General features: G+C 44.8%; 2 pseudogenes across 1 annotated transcript; both read right to left on the reverse strand.

The window, feature by feature from the left end:
* Positions 1 to 496: 496 nt before the first annotated feature.
* LOC144102081 (uncharacterized) lies at positions 497 to 2,322 on the reverse strand (annotated as a pseudogene).
* On the reverse strand, positions 497 to 8,430 carry LOC144102082 (uncharacterized; annotated as a pseudogene). The gene has a single exon (XR_013308169.1). The product of XR_013308169.1 is annotated as an uncharacterized LOC144102082 (transcript).
* Positions 8,431 to 19,820: the final 11,390 nt, after the last annotated feature.

Genomic DNA, 19,820 nt, shown 5'->3' on the forward strand with positions numbered 1-19,820 from the left:
TTGAAAAAATTGACGTTAATCCTGAAAGGGGGCGTGGCCGCTCGCTACTTGGTTTCGGAAAAAGCGTTTTTCAGCCGTAAATATGGCTTTCTGAGGAAAGTGCGATCATGGAACATGTGTAGAAAGAATTGAACTTCTAAAATTCCAAAAGAAAAAAAAACGATTTTTTTCTAATTTTACCTTACCCTGTGCCCTTAAGGCCTCTCCACGTTTGCGTGATGTCACCGCACTACGATGGCCCAGTAGGTTCGGCTTCCGCGCTCGCACGCATTTCGCGCATTTCAAAGTGCTGATTATGTCTCTCGAAAAGAAAATTACTTTTCTTTTTAAATCGTGTTTTGCTTGCCCACACCCTAAACGAATGTTTTTTTTGTTCTTGTTTCTTTGAAAGTATAAGCAGTTACATTTTAGCAGACTTTTACTGACTTTATATCAAAGCGCGCATGTGTGAAGATACGTTCGTAATATTTTTTTTATTGAAAATGAACAACGCAGAGGACTTTCACAAGTCGTATTTTATTTTCAGATGAGAAACACGATCAGTAGGAGTAGGAGGTAAGGAAACTGTTACAGCACTGAATCATAAAATGCAGTAAGTGAAGCCAACAACAGAAAAGCTGTAAACAGAAAGCAAACAAAAGAAAATATGCAGAATATATAATAATACAGCACAAAAACTGATTTCGAAACTAAAAAAAACTAACAAAAACAGTCACAAGCACACAGAGTAGTCAATTCTTCAATGTCTTCAATTTTCTCTCTTTTTCTTTTGCAGCCTTTTCAACAATAAGTTGATCATTTTTTCTTTTACAAAGGTTATTTAGAAGCGTGTTTGCTGCTGCACTAAGGACATAGTGCATTACCAACTGTGGAGTGTGCCCATTCTCACACACATCAAAGTCAGTGCCGTCATTAACACATCATGTGTGAGTGCCAAGAGAGCCTCCTTTTGATTTGGTAGTGCATGAAACTGTGTCACATGCTGTTTGCTTCTCAGTTTGTCAAGAACTATCTCAGCAGTAAGAACAACATTTACTATGGCAGGCTGTGGAAACTTGAGACTACTACGAGTCATGGCCTTGACTAACTCCCCACCTTCTACTTCAATTTCATCTTCTAGCATTAAATTTTCTTTGCAAGTCATGCATGACAGCTTTTTGAACGCAGCGTGGGCACAATAGCCAGCAACGTAAGTGGTTGCTGGGAGATTTGGCGCCTTCGCATAATCGTCGTCCGTTACCTCAATGTCAAAAACTTCAAGTACTGCATCGTTTACTGCCACCGCATCTGTTGCAGCCTCAAACTCTGGGAGCTCCAGAATGTTCTGCAGACGAAGCTTTCGCTCCGACTCATAGACTTGTCTTATGGAAATGTGGTACTGCGCACCGCACCGGAGAGTTGGCGGTATTTGCCAAACCTCTCTTCCAAGCAATCAGTCTGAAACTTTCCTAAAAGTACATACTCGAAGTTCATTTCATCTAGGCAATACCTAGTCACCTTTACCAAGGTGTCTGTCGTGAGTCTGAGCGCACTCCGAGTCTCTCTTGTAAGTATGCCTGTGTCAAATTTGAGAGACTGCCACAGATCTAGCCACTCCACTATACTTAACAGAAACTAGGTCTGTGGACTTGACGCTGATGTAATCGGTGACTGCAGCTCATCACGAAGTCGAGTACCCTTGTTGCATGTCTTTACATTTACAATGTTCCACCACTTTGTTATTGTTTCAAGGAACTGTGCAGTACCAGACACATGATCTAGCTCAAGTCTGGGCCCACATGCTCGCAGAGCTGCTGCCGTAGACGGGCTGAAAATCCTTAGCGCAAGCTTGACATTCTGTCGCTCAATATTCGATGGGTTCAGAGATTCAGACGAAAGTGTTGGTGCTGATTTAATCAGCTGACCCTGTTCTTTCGAGTGAAGTTCTCGAAGTGTTTTAAATGAAGCTGTAAGTATAGGCGGCTTTATATTAGGTCCTGTGGGGCTAGGAAAGAACATGCATGTTCCAGCATTTCGCTGATTGATCCAGTTATTCCTGACGCATTTTATCAAGTGTACAGGATCAATCAGAAAAAAGAGAGGACGTTTAGAGTCTGCAGGGTGTGGATACACACTCTGAAGTTTGCAGGGGGCCCCAAAAAGTGACAATGTTTTCCGGTTGATTGAGTTATTGTCAGCTATGACTGCGATTATATGCAACCCAACATGCTCTAGCTGAGTAATGATGCTATGCAGAATAGTGTGAAGCTGCTGTGCGTTGATGCGCTCTACTGGCAGTATGTGCACAACATTCTTCTGACGTGAAAGCAAGCTTTGCATCATAAAAACATGGGCTGTTTTTGCTGCATTAGGGCTATTTGTAGCCGCATCAACAATTATCCTCCCTTATAATCAAAATACGGCTGCAGGTGAATTTCATCCATCATAAGTACAATTTTTTCACGCTCCGTCATTGCTGCGACAAGCTTCTTTGCATACAATAGGAAAGAAGTGCCTTGCTGTTCAGCTGCCGGGCTTACGCTGTAGGAGTTACATATACAACGCATTGTAGATTGATGGGGTAATCTAAGGTTTCCGGAACTGTGAAGGAACCTATAAGCATGCGGAGAAACTATAAATAAAATGCTTGAGAATACCAGCAACTCTGCAGAATACCGGGACAGGGTTCATAGCAGTTTTAGTTGAAAAAAATTCAAGGGTTTTCAAGGACTTTCAAGGCCCTGGCATAGCAATTTCAAGGACCTCAAACAATGTGTTTAGCAGCTCGGACGAAAAAAGATTCTTCAACAACAAAATCATTCATTTTATTGAAAAAGAAAAAAGGAGAGGCATATACCATCTTAAAACACATATCAGTAAACACACACACGTTTCCTTGAAGCACACACTCATTAAGCATATCAAGAAAGTGCTTGAAGTTTTGCTGTAATTGCACGATCAATTGCTTGAAGGTCCTGCATCTTTTCTTTTGCAGTTTTTCTAAGACTGTTTGATTTCACAATCAGGGTTCGTACAGGCTTTGAGGGCACAAATTCAAGGGTTTTTTTAAGGACTTTCAAGGCCCCCCAAAGTTTTTTTCAAGGACTCATTTCGATACTCAATTTAGTACTCTTTACAGTAAAACAACTTTTTTAAAACACGCTGTAACAAATTTATTGAACACTAAAAAAAGACGCACATACAGACTAGACTAGTTTAATACTAAACTAAGACAGGTCGCAACGAGTATTCATGAAAGCTCCTGAAGCTTTGTGATTATTTCTTGCTTGATGTTCAGAAGTTCTTCAGTCTTGCTTTTTGCCGTTTTCCTAAGGCAATTTGACTTCACAATGTGCACGACGTCGCCCGTCTCTTCTGCTTTCTCAGCCAAGTTGTCTGCTGAAGCTGTCAGATCAGCAACGGTTGCTTCAGGTCTTACTTTCTTTCGCTTTAAGGTATCAATTTCTTCCTCAACAAGACGCCTCTTTGACTCCTTTGCTTCTTCAAGTTGCTCCTTCTTCTGCGCCTCCAGATATGCCTGATAACGATGCCTTGCAGCTGAAACAGAGGTTCTCAACTCCTTTGTTACAGGAATGTTAAGGATGCCACCTGCCTTGTCAACGGCATCACATATAACGCGTTGTGAGATATACGACAGACTTTTCAGGTTTTCCACACAGACCTGCCGGTTGACACTAAACCCTCTTTCCACAGTTGCGTGGCCGTGGCTGAGCACAAGCAAAAGTTGGACTACTGTCCAGAGCTCAGCGTAGGATGAATTGAACTTTAGGAGTTCTAAGAAAAAATGTCTAGCCTGTCAGAGCTCTTTTCAAACAATTGCAGCTTATGCTTCTCCATCTGCAGCATTTCGACGTACTCAGAGAGAACAGAGTCCCGTTGGTGATTGCTCAACCTTTTTGCAGCGATGAGGGCATTCAAAACATTCTTGTGTCCTGCTAGGCACTGGTCTGGCTTGGTGCACATTTGACGGGGATCCAGTGAGGAAAGGCCTCTGACCAAAGGGAATCTTAAAGGACTCTTCTCAAGAACCTTTTTACACACACTAACAAGGAACTGCTTGCATTCCATTTTAAAAGCAAACGCATCTTTTGCACTGACCTTGGAATTCTTCAAAATTTGTTCAGCTGCATAACCAATGTCCATTTCTCAAGTGCTGTGTGATTGTTCATGTCTTCAATGTTGATTTTCAACAGGCCTGTAGTCCCAACTGACGCAGAGAGAACTGAACACTTCACAAACTTTGTGAGAAGCTTCCTGACAATTGTTTCGTGGTCCCTTGCCAGAAAAAACACAAGTGGTTGGTGCAATCCGTGCAATCATTGCAATCCCAAGGGCAAAGTCAAGTTTTGCGAGGACTAGTGGGTCACTGGAGAAACTGAGCAAGTTTTGAAAGGAGGCACATTTCGGCTGGTTCACTTCTTTCTTTCTTGCAGACTCAATGTAAATTCTCACGCCAGGCCACAGCGAAAGGGCTCGTTCAATTACCGGAACGTTTTCAACCCAGCGATGGGCGACGTACTTAAGAGGAAATGTAGCCTGACCAGTCACAGCTACGAAGTCTTCTCGCCTCGCCGGGGAATCTTCAAACAATGCATTTAGACTAGACAACAGAATGTCCACTCCCCACTTGCTGGCAGTTACACCCGCCCTGTAGGCGTTGTGCACAACGTGCAGACCGCAAGCGCCTAAATCTAGGCATTGTACTTGATAGTTTTTTTGCAGGTGCTCCTGAAAGCTTCTGAAAAATTTCAAGTTGACATTCGGTCCGTCCATGGACACTTGTAGGATCTTAACAAGCGGTAATGGCTCCTGTGCCTTCAACAATTTATCCTCGATGTCATCTGCAGTCGCGTGGCCCATAAAAACGGATGTGAAGTACCTTGTTATTTTCTGAGATGCATCCCAGTACCTGACGTGTATATCCATCTGCTTCTGATGGAGGTAATCATTTGCGGATTCATCAAACAGAACGACGTAATAGTCGCACTTATCTATTGCCCGATGAATGGATGATAGAAAGAATGGTCCAAGACCATGACACGCCAGGTACGCGCACTTTTTCTCTCCACATGTGAAGACCTTCGCCACTTCGCTATCAGGAAACATTCTCTTGAACAGATCGCTTGTGTGGGCGGATGAGCTGTACGAGTAATGACACGTGACAACTTTCAAAGCCCACAGTATTTCTGCTTCTGTCACTAAATCGTGAGCCTTGCTTGCGGCATTCAAATTCGAGGACTGCGTTTCGACCACACGAACGGATTCGCCACACTCGCGCGATGTCACGTAGTTCAACATGGAGCTACCTGCTGCGTTCTTCATGCTCGCGCTGTGTTTCGAACTCCTCTTGTGGCTCTTCAGCGCAGACTCTCCCATCGATGAGATGTCAAACACTTTTCCGCACGGTCTGCATCTAAGACGATGCGAACTCGTGGTGTCCGGGGCAATCAAGTCTTTGTACTTGTCATGGCTAAGCCACGATCGCTGGAAATTGCATTTCCCGGCCATTGTGCGCACACACAATTACGCCCACGTCCAGCGCGTGCCGCAATACAAGTGCTCTGAATAAGCCAACGGGAGGCGATTAACAAGCAGTATGAGGACGGCAACTATAAAAAGTGCGCGACCGCAGCGAACAAAAAAACACAACCCGACAACATGGAGGACGAACGCCCGAACCGGACTGAATTTTCTTGGCTTGGATCGGGAGGCTACCTTCGCTTTCAAGGTGGCCAGCTGATCAACGGGCAATCGCTGAACGGCGCCAATGACTATCATCACGGAATTCAAGGGTTTTTCAGGAACCACTAAATATTTCAAGGTTTTCAAGACCTTGAAAACCACATTTTCAAATTCAAGGGTTTTCAAGGTTTTCAAGGACCCATGCGAACCCTGATATGTGATGTGATTTGCTGCTTCAGCTTTTTCAGAGTAACTGTCTGTAGCTGCCGTCAAGTCCACAATAGTTTTTTCTAGTTTCTTTTTCTTGTGTCTGTTGGCTTCAATTTCATTTTCAATAAGCCTTCTCTTTGACTGCCTCAACTGCTGAGCTTCTTGCTGCTTCTGCTCCTCCAGGTACACTTGGTACTGGTTCCATGCGGCTGAAGTAGATGTCCGCAGCTCCTTTGTTATTTCAACATTAAGGATGCCTCCCGCCTTATCTATGGCATCGCACACAATTCTTTGTGACACGTAAGACATTTCCTTCATGTTTTCAATGGAGGTGTGGCGATTAATGCTAAATCCTCTTTCTACAGTAGCTTGACCATGACTTAAAATAAGCAGAACTTTGACCACACCCCAAGGGTTTGAGCATGAAGAACGGAACTTCAAAAGATTGCAAAAAAACTCATCCAAACTTTTGGAATGCTTCTCGAATGATCCAAGGGTGTCCTTTTATTCCTGGAGCAACTCTGTGTACTCGGCAAGAACTGCACCTCACTGGTGCTCGCTCAACTGGTTTGCTTCAATGAGGGCACCCAAAAATTTCCTGAAGCCTGTAAGGCACTCATCCGGCCTTGAACACATCCGCACAGGAACTAAAGAAGAGAGGGCCCTCACAAGAGGGTACCTTAGTGGGCTTTTATTCAATATCTTCTTCACTGCATTAATCGGAAACTGTTTGCACTCCATCTTAAATGCAAACACATCCTTTGTACTTATCTTGGCAGCTTTCACAACTTATTCTGCTGCATGACCAATGTCTACTTTTTCAAGGGGAGCATGGTTCTTTGGATCATCGATGTCAATCTTCAAGAGGCTCAAGATTCCAGCAGACGCTGCTACCACAGAGCACATTACAAACCTTGTCATTAGTTTTCTCACAACACTTTCAAGGTCCTTTGCTAAAAAGAACAACAGAGGTTTGTCACCTTGGTATTCAGTCAAAAATGGCTTGAATATCATTGCAATTCCCAGAGCAAATTGAAGCTTTGCTGGCGTCAGCGGATCAGCGCAGGCATCACACACACGTTGGAAGCAAACTTAATTGTTTCACTCTAATACATTGCACATACTTGTTCACATCGGGCCACAAAAGAATGGCGCGCTCAAGGACAGGTACATTTTCAACACAGCGGTGCGAGACAAAGTTGAGAGGGTATGTTGTCTGGCCAGTAACAGAGGCAAAGTCATCTCTCCGTGCAGGTGCATCGTGAAACAGGCCACTTAGGCTTGAAAGGAGGGTATCCAGGCACCACTTGCTGGCCATAACACCTGCTCTGTACGCATTGTGCAGAGTGTGAAGACCACAAGTCCCCAACTCCAGGCACTGAACTTGATAGTTGTTCTGAAGGTGACTTTGCAAATTTTTGAAGCATTTCAAATTCACATTGGGCCCATCCATAGACAAGTGAACTATTTTTGAAAGTGGCAAACAATCCAAGGCACTCAAAAGCTTTTCCTGGATGTCTTCTGCCGTACTGTGTCCCATGAAGACTGATGTGTAGTACCTGGTAGTTACACGTTCAGAAACGGCGTCCCAGTACCGCACGTGGATATCCATCTGCTTCCGCTGAAGGTAGTCGTTCAATGACTCATCGAACAGGACAGCGTAAGAGCCGCACTGCTCTATTTCGCGCTGCAAACACGAGAGAAAATACGGCCGCAGGCCGTGACAAAGGACGTACGCGCATTTCTTTTCACCGCAGGAGAAGGCTGTCGGGAAACACCTTTTGGAACAGTTCCCCTGTGTGTGAAGACGAATTGTACGAGTAGTGGGAAGCTGCCACTTTCAAAGTCCACAGTACCTCAGCATCGGTCACAAGTTCGTTCATACCGCACGCATGACGCAAGTCTGATGACACTGAAGGCATGACGCTTTCCGGTCGCTCACTGACTGTAGCCGCCACGTAGTTCCGAATCGAGTTTCCTTGCGCTCCATTTTTTACGTTTGCAATGTGCTTTGCGCTTCTCATGTGGCTTTTAATTGCCGACTCGCCCATGGAGAAAACGTGAAATGCTTTACAACACGCCCTACACTTCGCACGATGACAGTCCGAGGGATCCAGAGCAATCCATTGCTTATAAACATCATGGTCCAGCCAGGACCGCTGAAACTTGCACCTTCCTGGCATAGCGGAAAAACTTGGGAAGTTTTCTTCACAGCCCGAGAACCACGCTAACTACGAGGAAATGGTCAAGAAAAAGTACACCGGATTGACTTGGATTAGGACTTCATGAATGTGGCCAGACGCTCTGTCAATTCCGCTAAGCCTAGCCGAGCGTAAAATTCAAGGACTTCCCAGCACCTAAAAAAATTCAAGGGTTTCCAAGGCCTTGAATATAGCGTTTTAAAAATCAGGGGTTTTTAAGGGTTTCAAGGACCGCTACGAACCCTGCGGGATGACCTGCTATGCTTGACAAGAGTTGTCAGGGTGGAACCAGCGGAACACAGACGCAGGACAAGAAGAGGAGGTACACACACCACACCGCTGGACTTGCAACTGATTTATTTCGAAGAAAACCACCACATTTAAAGGATTCCCTGCGCAAGCGCACACTTTGGATGAAGGGAACAACTGTATTAAGATAAAAGAAAGTTATATTCTTTATCCGTGATAAAAACCGAGGGATCGCTGACACACTTTTCCTTGTTTTTCCTGATTAGAAACGCTTCAAGAATTTCACGCTCTCGTCTTGTTCTCCCCCGACCGATAATGCTCGTGCGGTGAAGCAAAGGAGAACATCCCTCGCATACCTTAACGGTTTTTATCACGGATAAAGAATATAACTTTCTTTTATCTTAATACAGTTGTTCCCTTCATCCAAAGTGTGCGCTTGCGCAGGGAATCCTTTAAATGTGGTGGTTTTCTTCGAAATAAATCAGTTGCAAGTCCAGCGGTGTGGTGTGTGTACCTCCTCTTCTTGTCCTGCGTCTGTGTTCCGCTGGTTCCACCCTGACAACATTATGAACCAACTAGCCCAGCAATTTACGCGCTTGACAAGAGAAACTTGCTCTTTCAAAAAACTAACTGCATTGGGTTGTTCAACATCTGGCAGTTCACAATTTAAGGCATATTCAAGCAGGGAAAGTGCCAACTTAAGCAAACCATCAATTTTTTCTTCATGCTTAGACAACAACTTTCGGTGAAACGACTCTACAGTATCCAGCAGACCTATCAAGCAACGGATATCATGTACTGTGTGAGGGATGGTATTAATGCCATCAATTGTAGTCAGCTGCACATTTCGGTAATGAACTTTCACCGTGAGGTTCTCTAAGACCATGACTGACGACAAAACACGAGGGACGTCATCAACAGCAAGATTGAGAAAAAGGACGCAGGCAGGTCGAGAAATAACATTCCAAAAATCAGAAAGCTTGATTTGAGGAAGGCACTCCAGTAGAACTTGGAAAGTGTCAATCTTGTTCTTTGCTTCTTCCTCCTCGTGTGTCTGGAGTGACATGGCGATGGCATCTCGTAAAGAAGCTGCTTCAAGACGCATTCTCTTTTCAGTCGGTGACGTAGTGGCGGGCGCAGAAAGGTACGCGGGACAGTTCGGGAATACACTGGGAATGGCGTCGGAGCTGAGACGAGCGATCTTCAATTTTGCCTCGACGACTTTGCCCGTTTTTGAGTCCACATACTTAGAAGTCCGAATGTCTGATTCTTTAAAGTGCCGCTCGCAGACCTGCAAAGCCCAGCGCAGATAAGGTTAGCATATTTAAGATGATTAATTCCATGGGTGCAATAGCAATTAGCGCAGTGACATATTTCAAATTTAGAATATTTCCAGCTCGCCCACTAGGCCATGTTGTAGCGCATTATGTACACACAGCTACGTCGCGGAATAAATATCACGCTTTTTCGACTTACCAGTGAGCGCTTTCCGGGTTCGAAATCAGCACGTGGAATGGCTTTCAATCATTGCCTCCTTCTGTCAGCATCAGCTGGGAAAGTGAAGACGCGCACAGTCTTTTCTCCATCGTAATTCCCGCGGCAGCCGGGAACACAACAGTGTCCTGGCATTTTAACAAATGGCTCAGGAACTGTCACACGCGCACAGCACTTTCACAGACGTTTCCCAGGATTGCACTTCGAGTATTCACAGCCCGCAAGGAAGCTTCAGCAAATGACACAGAAAGAAAGAACGGCGGAGGAACAGCATGTAACACACGACACGTGCAGCACATGTTCAAACACGACGGTAGTGATGTTTACAGCAATCGCGATGTCTCCTTTCAAATGATTGCTTTCAACAATTTACTAGAAAAACTGCACAAAGTAAGCTTTTAAAAGATTGAACAGTTTCCAGAAATGCGAACGAAGATTGTTACATTGAACCAGATATCTTTCATGTCTTTTAAAACGGTGAAATTCATTATCTTCAATTTGCTATACGCAAATACGCCTCGGAGTACTCCGCACTTGAACAATTTGAAACAGCGCGGGAGGAGAACGGCGGCAGCGGCCGTCAGGAGGTGCTGCCGCAGCGGTCGGCAGCCAAACAAATCGAGAAAGTAATTTTCGAGGATAGTGAAACAGAATGGACTTATACCAAATTAACTAGATTACTGGAGCTAGAGCTAGCTAAGGTGCGAGTAAAGCTAAAAGGGAAAAGATGCAAACCCAAGAGTTGGTGGGATGAGGAGGTCAATAGGGCAATAGAAAAGTGCAAGGAAGCATCCAGGGAACACAGATATTCCAAGAAGAGGGGGGAACCAAAACCCGAAGGAGACAGAAAATGGGATACCTTCATAAAGTGTAGAAGGGACGCATCCTATTTGATTAATGAAAAAATTAGAAGAAAGGGTGCCCAATGGATGTCAAAAGTAAATAAAAAGGATAGAAAAGCAGCCCAAAAATTCTGGAAACATCTAAATGCAATGAGTAATAAAACTAGGCTAGAACAAAGGTTTATTGTTACAGATGAGGGTATTCGACTAGAAAGGGATGAAGCAATAAAACACATAGGAACAAGGATGACGGAAAAATTTTCAGCAAAGCACGTGGTACATAATTTATCGAAGGAGGATAGACCGGTTACAGCAATAGCTTCACTTGAGCAAGGAGAGTGGGAAAGGGCAGAGAAGAAGGTTCCTAGTGGCACATCAACAGGACCAGATGGTATCCCGATTATGTTGATAAAGAAGTTAGGACCAAAATCCAAGCAAACATTAATACAGGTAGTGAACAAAATGATAGTGGATGAGAAAGTCCCCGATGAATGGCGATTAAGTAGAATGAACATGATATATAAGGGAAAGGGGGACAAAGCAGACGTAAGTAACTATCGCCCCATAACAGTGATGTCTATGGTTTACAGGGTGGTGATGCAAATTATAAAGGATAGACTGCAGGCTTGGGTGGAGAAAGAGGGGGTGTTAGGGGAACTACAGAATGGGTTCCGGAAACAAAGGAGGTTGGAGGACAATCTATTTTCATTGACACAGTGTATAGAAATTGCGGAAAAGAAACATAGGCCCTTATTGCTAGCATTTCTGGATATTAGGGGAGCCTATGACGTTACTCAGGAGCATTTTTGGAACATATTGGGCACATTGGATGTGAAAAATGGAGTAATTAATCTTTTAAAAGATATATATAGAGGTAACAGGGTGCTCATAAAATGGGAAAAAAATGTATCAGGGCCTGTAGAGATACAGCGGGGGCTTAGACAAGGATGTCCTCTGTCCCCTTTGTTGTTCATGTTGTACCTGCAAGGTTTGGAGGCCAAGCTAGAGGGGAGCGGACTGGGCTTCAACCTATCTTTTTTCAAGCAAGGGGAATTGATTAAACAGACATTACCGGGACTAATATACGCGGACGATATAGTGGTAATGGCTGACAACAAGGAAGACCTGCAGAAGTTGTTAGACATATGCAGTACAGAGGGAGATAGATTAGGCTTCAAGTATAGTAAGGAAAAATCTGCAGTCATGATATTTAATGAAGAGGGCAGCGAGCATAGAATACAGGAGTTCGTGCTAAAAGTAGTGAATGAGTACAAGTATCGTGGGGTGTGGATAAATAACAGTGTTGAGTATCTAACAGAGCATGAAAAATATGTAATGAATAAAGCTAGTAGGAATGCAGCTGTCATGAAAAATAGGGCACTGTGGAATTACAATAGGTATGAGGTGGTAAGAGGGATCTGGAAAGGGGTGATGGTCCCTAGCCTGACCTTCGGTAATGCGGTCCTGTGTATGAGGCCAGATGTTCAAGCAAGGCTGGAAATTAGGCAACGGGGAGTAGGGAGGTTAGCTTTGGGAGCACATGGCAATACACCAAATCAGGGGGTACAGGGTGATATGGGATGGGCGTCTTTCGAGAGCAGAGAGGCTAGCAGTAAGATACCATATGAGGAGCGATTGAGAAAAATGGAGGAAAAGCGGTGGGCTAGGAAAGTTTTCAGATACCTGTATATAAAGAATGTTGACACGAAATGGAGAAAGCGAACTAGAAAATTGACAAGCAAATATCTGGACAGCAGTAAGGAAGCAAATCAGCAATTATCGGTTAATAAAAAGGTTAAAGGAACAGAGAGAGCTTTGTGGAAAACAGGGATGCTGACGAAATCGGCACTGGAAACATACCGGACCTTTAACCAGGAAATTGTCAAAGAAAATATCTATGATAATTGTAGGGGAAGTTCTTTGTTGTTTGAGGCCAGGACTGGAGTTTTGCAGACTAAGACGTATAGAGTCAGGTACCAGGAGATAGACACTTTGTGCATTGCGTGCGGAGAGGAGGAGGAAACGGCTGAACACTTGATACTTTTCTGTAAAGGGCTTCACCCTACAGTGGAAGGCAGCGGGGCTGACTTACCCAAGGCATTGGGGTTTAGGGATAGTGAAGGGAAAGTGGATTTTAAGAGGTTAGAAGTAACCAAGCGAAGGTTATCTGATTGGTGGCTAAAAGCAAGACAGGAGTAAAATTTCACAAGACATGGCTAGGTGGCTTGAGCCACCGCCCGATGTAAAGGGTTCAGCCGTATCCATCCATCCATCCATCCATCCATCCATCCATCCGGTGGCTGCTCCCGCGTCGTAGTGCGGTGACGTCACGCGTCGGAGGAGAAATTGTGGAGAGGCCTTAAAAGTCTAGGTGGTGTTGGTTGGGATCATGTTTGCGCCACAGCGGCGGCGCCGCTGGTTATGCAACACTTCTCGCCATTCGGTATCTAGAATAGGAGCTGGGCGTGCTGCGACTACAGAGCTTGTATCAGTGACAAGGGTGGAATGTTGGGCGAGTCGGTATTGATCCATGAGAAAAGGAGCACGAAAACAAGACGACGGACGAAGACAGAACACACAGCACGAGCGCTAACTTCCGACTAAAGGAAAAACACAAAACCTTGTCGACCGGGACTAGCGCCTAACGACCAAGCGCATGCGCCAAGGCTGGGAAGCGGAAAAAATCTAAGGAAAAAATTCAAAGGAAAAATGGCATAAGAAGATAAAGGTTATTGCAAACCTAGGAATCTCAATTCGCGTTTCGATAAGAAAATAGAAGGCTCGCTCACACACAGATCACGCAAAGTAGCTGTCTGTGTAGCTTCAAATATTTCTCTAGTCAATTTATCTCTGCTTCTGGCAACAACAGAGCATTTATCCAGAAATGGCAGGCACCCGCACTCCTTGCAGTGCACGGCCATGTTGCTGCCCGTTAACGACTTCATGTTGTTATTGTGCTTATGAAGTTACATCCTGCACTGAAGCGCTGAGGTTGTCCGCTCACACTTTGTCGAAATGGTAGAAAGGAGCCGATACGGGCCCTGTATCCATAGCGTTACTCAACTACAGCAAGGCGAACCACAGTGGAGATCATGACCACATATAATCGACTACAGTATCAAGGACCGTGATTAAGATTTCATACCTATAACAATGAAAAGAAGAGGCGCTCAGTAATTTCCACGCGTGGCCGCAAATACCAGAGAAGCAGAGGCGATGCAGTCCTTATATAGCTGGTGGTGGCGCTGTTCACAAGGATAAAGATGACGTCATTTTCCAGTGCAGTTATCACGGAGCAGCCAGCTCGCAACAATCAGAACTGTCAATCGTGTGGTCGTTGTCTTGATAGCTATAACAGTGAAAAGAAGAGGCGCTCAGTAGTTTCCACGCGTGGTCGAAATGAAATCAATGTAATTATTAATCACAACGAAATCATTGTAATTAATGGATGAATTAATGTGAAAAAAGATTGGAAAAAAGGGTTTCAAAGGTATCAAAATGCTCAGAATAAAAAAGCCAATGCTGGATCGTGCTAATTAAGAAAATTTAGAGTGTGTGACTGCACAATTGAAACAATTGAAAAAATGAAAAAATGCATTTAAAGGTGTCAAACTGCTCAGAATGGAAAGCCTAAACCACTACGCTCACATTCTTAAGGCGGAGCTTAAGTGTCCTCCCCAAATTTTTAAGCATCATATTTATTTTATTAAAAACGTATTCTATTTATATTAACTAAATTATTTACAAAGCTTTCAGAGAAAGCCGCGAAATACATCTCAAAAGAGAACAAACGAACATTAGACAGGAGGTAAGAACGGGCACATCACCAAGAGAGAGTGCCACTCCGGTTTAAATCAATCTGTTCGTGCACCTCCCTCGGATAAACTGTCAGTTGGGAGAAATCTTAACATCCTCCTTGTATGAACTGCCAAGCTCTCTAGCTGTGTATGCAATGTTGTAGTCTTGGTCACGTACCCGCATTCATGCCTGTACACCAGTCTCTCACGCTGTAGTTTGAAAGTGTGGTCTTCACCATCTTCCATCCGTACACGTGGAAGCGACATCAGACGAGCATGCAGCAAACCGCACGAAATGGCGGGAGATTAGAAGCAGTGCAATTCAGAAGACCCAGTGTTGTCGCAATGTTATCGGTTACTGGTAACTAAGCGAGCTACAAACTTCCCTTGTTCAGAGCCTATTCTGTGATTAGCATTTATTGTAATTGTCGGGGTAAATGCTGCTGCATTGTTTTCTAAATATGCTTGGCGGACATTATTTTTGTAAACAGACACAGCAACGTGCTGACTCATTTCAGCAGGGCATATGAATAACAGTTAAATGTTACAAGTGCAGGGCACATGTACGAGTGCAGTGCATGCCAGAAGTAAAGGCAGAGTGATATTTTGGGGCTCAACTCATGACTGTCTCGGCTTTATCTCTCGTATTACCTCATACAATACACACACCTACACTCACACACACAACAACGTAAGCATTTAGCCTCTCGTTTAATAGTGCCTTAACAGCTTGTCTTATATGTTTATTACTCAGTAATATCGCAAGAAATTGCCGACTACAAAAATAACTCGAGTTTTCAAACGACAGTAAGAGTGGGTAAGGGCTGGATAAGTTTTCAAAATGAAGGCGCGGATGAGGGAAAGCAATGGGTTCAAAAGTGAGGATGAGGGAGGAACAGTAAAAAAAGGGGCATTTGCCCGCCTCTGGTATATACCTTACAGGCACCGGATAGTAATCTGATCGGTCTGTAGTTCTCAAGTCTTTGACGTCTTCTTTATGAATTAAAAGAATGTTAGCGTTCTTCCAATCTTTTGCTACGCTTGAGGGCATAAGGAATTGCGTATACAAGGTAGCTAGTTTTTCTAGCACAATCTCCATTCCGTTCTTCAAGAGAGCTGGTGTTACCTGATCCTCACCAGGTGCTTTAAACTTTTTCTTGGTTGGCCTCAAATAAAGCTGGCAAATACCCATTGCGTGGGAGTGGCCAAGACAAAGGCGGTTAATTGCTGGAAACGAGGCCTTTGCGCTGCTCCTAAGGCTTTCTTTACTGCTGGGATGCCCCATTGCTGTTCTCTGCTGTCTCTCTCTTACTTTTCTGATTACATCTGTTACTGTACAGATTTGTGTAGAACTCTTCGACTACATTAACTATATTACCCATATTGCTAATGACATTACCCTCTTTGTCTCTTAACACATACATCTGTTTTTTTTTCCTGTACCTAGTTTCCTCTTCACCGCTTTTGGGCTGCCCCTGTTCAGAGAGCGTGCTCGATTCTCTCCATATTTAACTCCCTTATGTCGGCTACATTGCGCGTATTTATAACTTTGATAGTTCTGCCTGTTCTATTCTGCTTGTATGATAAGGCGCTTTCATGCTTTGGCATTTCTTATCAGTTGCTTCATCTGCTGAGACATCTTGCCGGTATCCTGTCAAACCATCCTACCGCCTACTTCTAGTGCGCACTCCTTAATGATAGCTCTGAGATTATCGTTCAATGTTTGAGCATTACGATCGTCTTCCTCAGAGCCAAAAATTTGTTCTGCAGCGATATCCTGAATTCCTCTACTTTCACTCTTACCGCTAGCTCATTAATGGGCTTCCGCTTCACCAGTTTCTTCTGTTCCCTCTTTAAAGCTAAGCCAATTCGAGACCTTACCATTCTGTGGTCGCTGCAATGCACCTTTCCGATGACCTTCACATATGAACAGCTTCAGAGTGAGCGCATATTACGAAGTCTATTTCATTTTTAGTTTCGCCATTGTGGCTCTTTCATGTCCACTTTCTGTCCTCTCGTTTGCGGAAGGAGGTATTCATGATCCGTGTATTATTTCTCTTTGCCAACTCTTCTATTAACTTCCGCCTGGTATTCCTAGAGCCTATGTCATAGTCACCTACCATCTGGTCTCCAGCCTGCTCCTTCCCTACCTTGGCATTGATGTCGCCCATCAGTACAGTGTACTGTGTTTTTAGATTGCTCTTTGCCGACTCCATGTCTTCGTAGAAGCTTTCAACGGTGTGGTCACCATGGCTAGATGTAGCCGCGTAAGCCCACACCACCGCCAGCTTGTACCTCTTATTAAGCCTAATTAACATAGCTGCCACCCTCTCGTTATTACTATAGAAGTACTCCTCTTTGTTGCCAGCTGTATCTTGATTGACAAGGAATCCTACGCCTAGTTCACACCTGTTTTATAATCCATGATAGCACAGCACGTGCCCGCTCCTTATTAATATATACGCATCTGTCCTAACGCCACTAAGTCCTGTGACATCCCATTCAATGCCCGCTATAGTTCCTCGAACAGCACTGCTAGGTTTGCCTCACTGGATAAGTTTGTAGCATTAAACATTGCCAGGTTCAGTTTCCAATGGCGGCCTTTCCGGAGCCAGAGATTTTTAGCACTCTCCGCTGCCTCACACGTGTCACCGCCGCCTTGGTCAGTTGATCCATAGCTGCTAAGGACCAAGGGCCGCGGATTCATTGGTTTCTTCATAGAAGGTTGTGGCCAAGTACTACTACACCAGGGTAGCCAAATCCTGCTCTGGAGAGGGAGTGCATTGTCAGTCCTGGTCACTGAGATCAGGCCGCACCCCAGGCATCGTTACGCAATTCCATCGACATGCGGAGTTTTGTTTTCGTTTTTCTAATCCAGTAGAGAACTGCGCCACATCGGGATTCAAACTCCGGTCCTTTCGCACGCCTTTTGCTAGAAAAGCGACAGTCGTAGGCCAGACACTCACTGCTCGACTTTCCAGCCCTTCGACCACTTTTGACAGGGAGTCGCAAGCGAGCCAGATGGATCGATGGATAGACGGATGGGCGGACGAATGGATGAGTAAAGCTGAAATTTGGGCGAGTTGGTAAACATTTATGATGGGTGAACAGTGCAACAAAGGCGGGACAAAGGCAAGACAAGCGCTGTTTAGCAACCGAATTTATTGAAGAACGAAAAGTGGTAATATAGTGAACGTGAACAATAATATATAAAAATATAAAAAATATAAAAACGACAAAAGGGGGTAAACAACCTATGTCATGTGCAAGTCCAGATATTGAATTTCCATGTCACTTAATGTCACAGAAGGATTGTTGATACACTTTTCTGCCAGATTATGAATGTGATCAGCTTCCATGATTTCTCGGGTCACCTTGTTCTTATGTAGAACAGAACTGCTGTCTTCTTGTACAGCGGTTCGCATTTGCATTTTTTGCTGCGAAACTATCCCAGGAGCGCTTATCTTGCCTTTGTCCCGTCTTTGTTGCGCTGTTAACCCACCACGAATGGATGAGGCTGCATGCTTTAAATTGGGTGGTGGCTTAAGCCACCTAGCGATGACTTGTGAAATTTCACTGCCACCAATCAGATCACCTTCGCCTGGCTATTTCTACCCACTTAAAATCGATCTTTGCTTCCCTGTCCTTAAACCCCAACGCGTTAAATAAATCAGCCCCACTGCTTTCAACTATAGGTTGAAGCACAGAAAAGTATCAAGTGTTCAGCCATTTCCTCCTCCTCTCCACACGTACCACATAACACGTCTATCTCGTTGTACTTGACCCGACATGTCTTAGTCCGCAAAACTCCCGTCCTGGCCTCGAACGGCTTCCCTTAGAATTAACCTAGATATTATCTTGGGAATTTCCTGCTTAAACATTGTGCATGTTTGCAATGCCGTTTTCGTCAGCATCCTTGTTTTCCACACAGCCCTCTGTCTCTTTAACACTTTTTTAACCAATAATTACTGATATGTCCCATAACTGTTCTCCAAATATTAGCTTGTCAGTTTTCTAGTCCCATTTTTCCTTTTTGTGTCGACATTTTTCATGTACAAGTGACTGAAAACTTTCCTAGCCCCACTGCCTTTTCCCCATTTCTCTCAATTGCTCCATACTAAACTTGAAACCTTATATATCTCTCCCTGTACCGCAGATGTCCATCAACCTCTGTAAATCTTTCTGGTTGTCAGCCTTTCCACTATATCATCCGTGTACATTAGGCCCAGTAAACACTGTTATATCCATTCTGCTTGCTTGAAAAAAAGTGAGGCTGAACCTTACCCAGCAAGCAACGTACCTACCCATGTGCGTCCAAAAAGGATGGAATGTCCCTGTCCCAGTACAACATTTGTCAAACATTACCAGCCTGTAGATGCAGGACATAGAAACACAAGCAAAAGAGCATGCACCCACTGAGGATCTGGGAACGTTTTTTCTATAGTGTTAAGCAGAAACAAAAAAGAATGATAGCATTTTGGACCCAGAAAGGTAACTGGTCGGGACCAATGCTTTCCAGCAAGCAATAAAAAGCGACTCCTCGCTCTCTTCTCTCTCCCCCTCACCCAACAAGATGCGGGGAGTGAACATTTTGCTCTTGCACTCGCCGTTTTGAGAGTTCAAACAGTTTCGCTCTAACAGCCGAAGGAAGCAGTTAACCCCGCATCTCTCTCGGCGCATGCGCTTCTCGTGCACGTGTGTCGTCGGCTCCATGCTGCAGGCAGGTGACGGCGGTCTGCCTTTTCATCGCGCCGCCGGAAGCGGCGGTGACCAACGTGTCCGTCTTCTATAGTGTTTTCAAATTCAACACGGCGCGACGGTCCCTGCAGGCACCTCCAACTACCAGCAGTCCTCGTTGTGCCGCTGTCTATAGCAAAGGCGCAGTAATGGCCTCCCATCGCTCGCCCGGCTTCCTCGCTGGACGGAAGCCATCTTGCACACACTTATTCGTGCAGTCCCTAGCCGTTCGCGCGCAAGCCCCACAGTGCGGCAGCTCTTGCTCTCATCACTGGGCTGTCACGGATTTCGTAGCATGAATTCACAGCAGCTTTCCCACGCACCTCGGTGTGCCCACATAATTGCTTTGCGACTGATGCAGCGGCGGCGCATCGCAACCAGCTTCACGGCCCTACTCCATGATGCCGCTGTTCCAGGCGGAGTTCACGGAGGCGGAGTTCCAGGCAATGGGCGGCTCCTAGCATGCACTCTTCAGCGCCTCCGAAGACTGCGGCGTGTTGTTGGTGGCAGCGTAGCCGTCCACTGCGGTCATCGGCTGGAGGGACCTTCGGAGGCCCACCATTCCCTTGCTTCAATATGCCCATGGATTATAACCTGCTCTACCTACA

This window comes from Amblyomma americanum, chromosome 8 (genome assembly GCF_052857255.1).
Source record: "Amblyomma americanum isolate KBUSLIRL-KWMA chromosome 8, ASM5285725v1, whole genome shotgun sequence".
In the NCBI taxonomy this organism is placed as follows: Eukaryota; Metazoa; Arthropoda; class Arachnida; order Ixodida; family Ixodidae; genus Amblyomma; species Amblyomma americanum.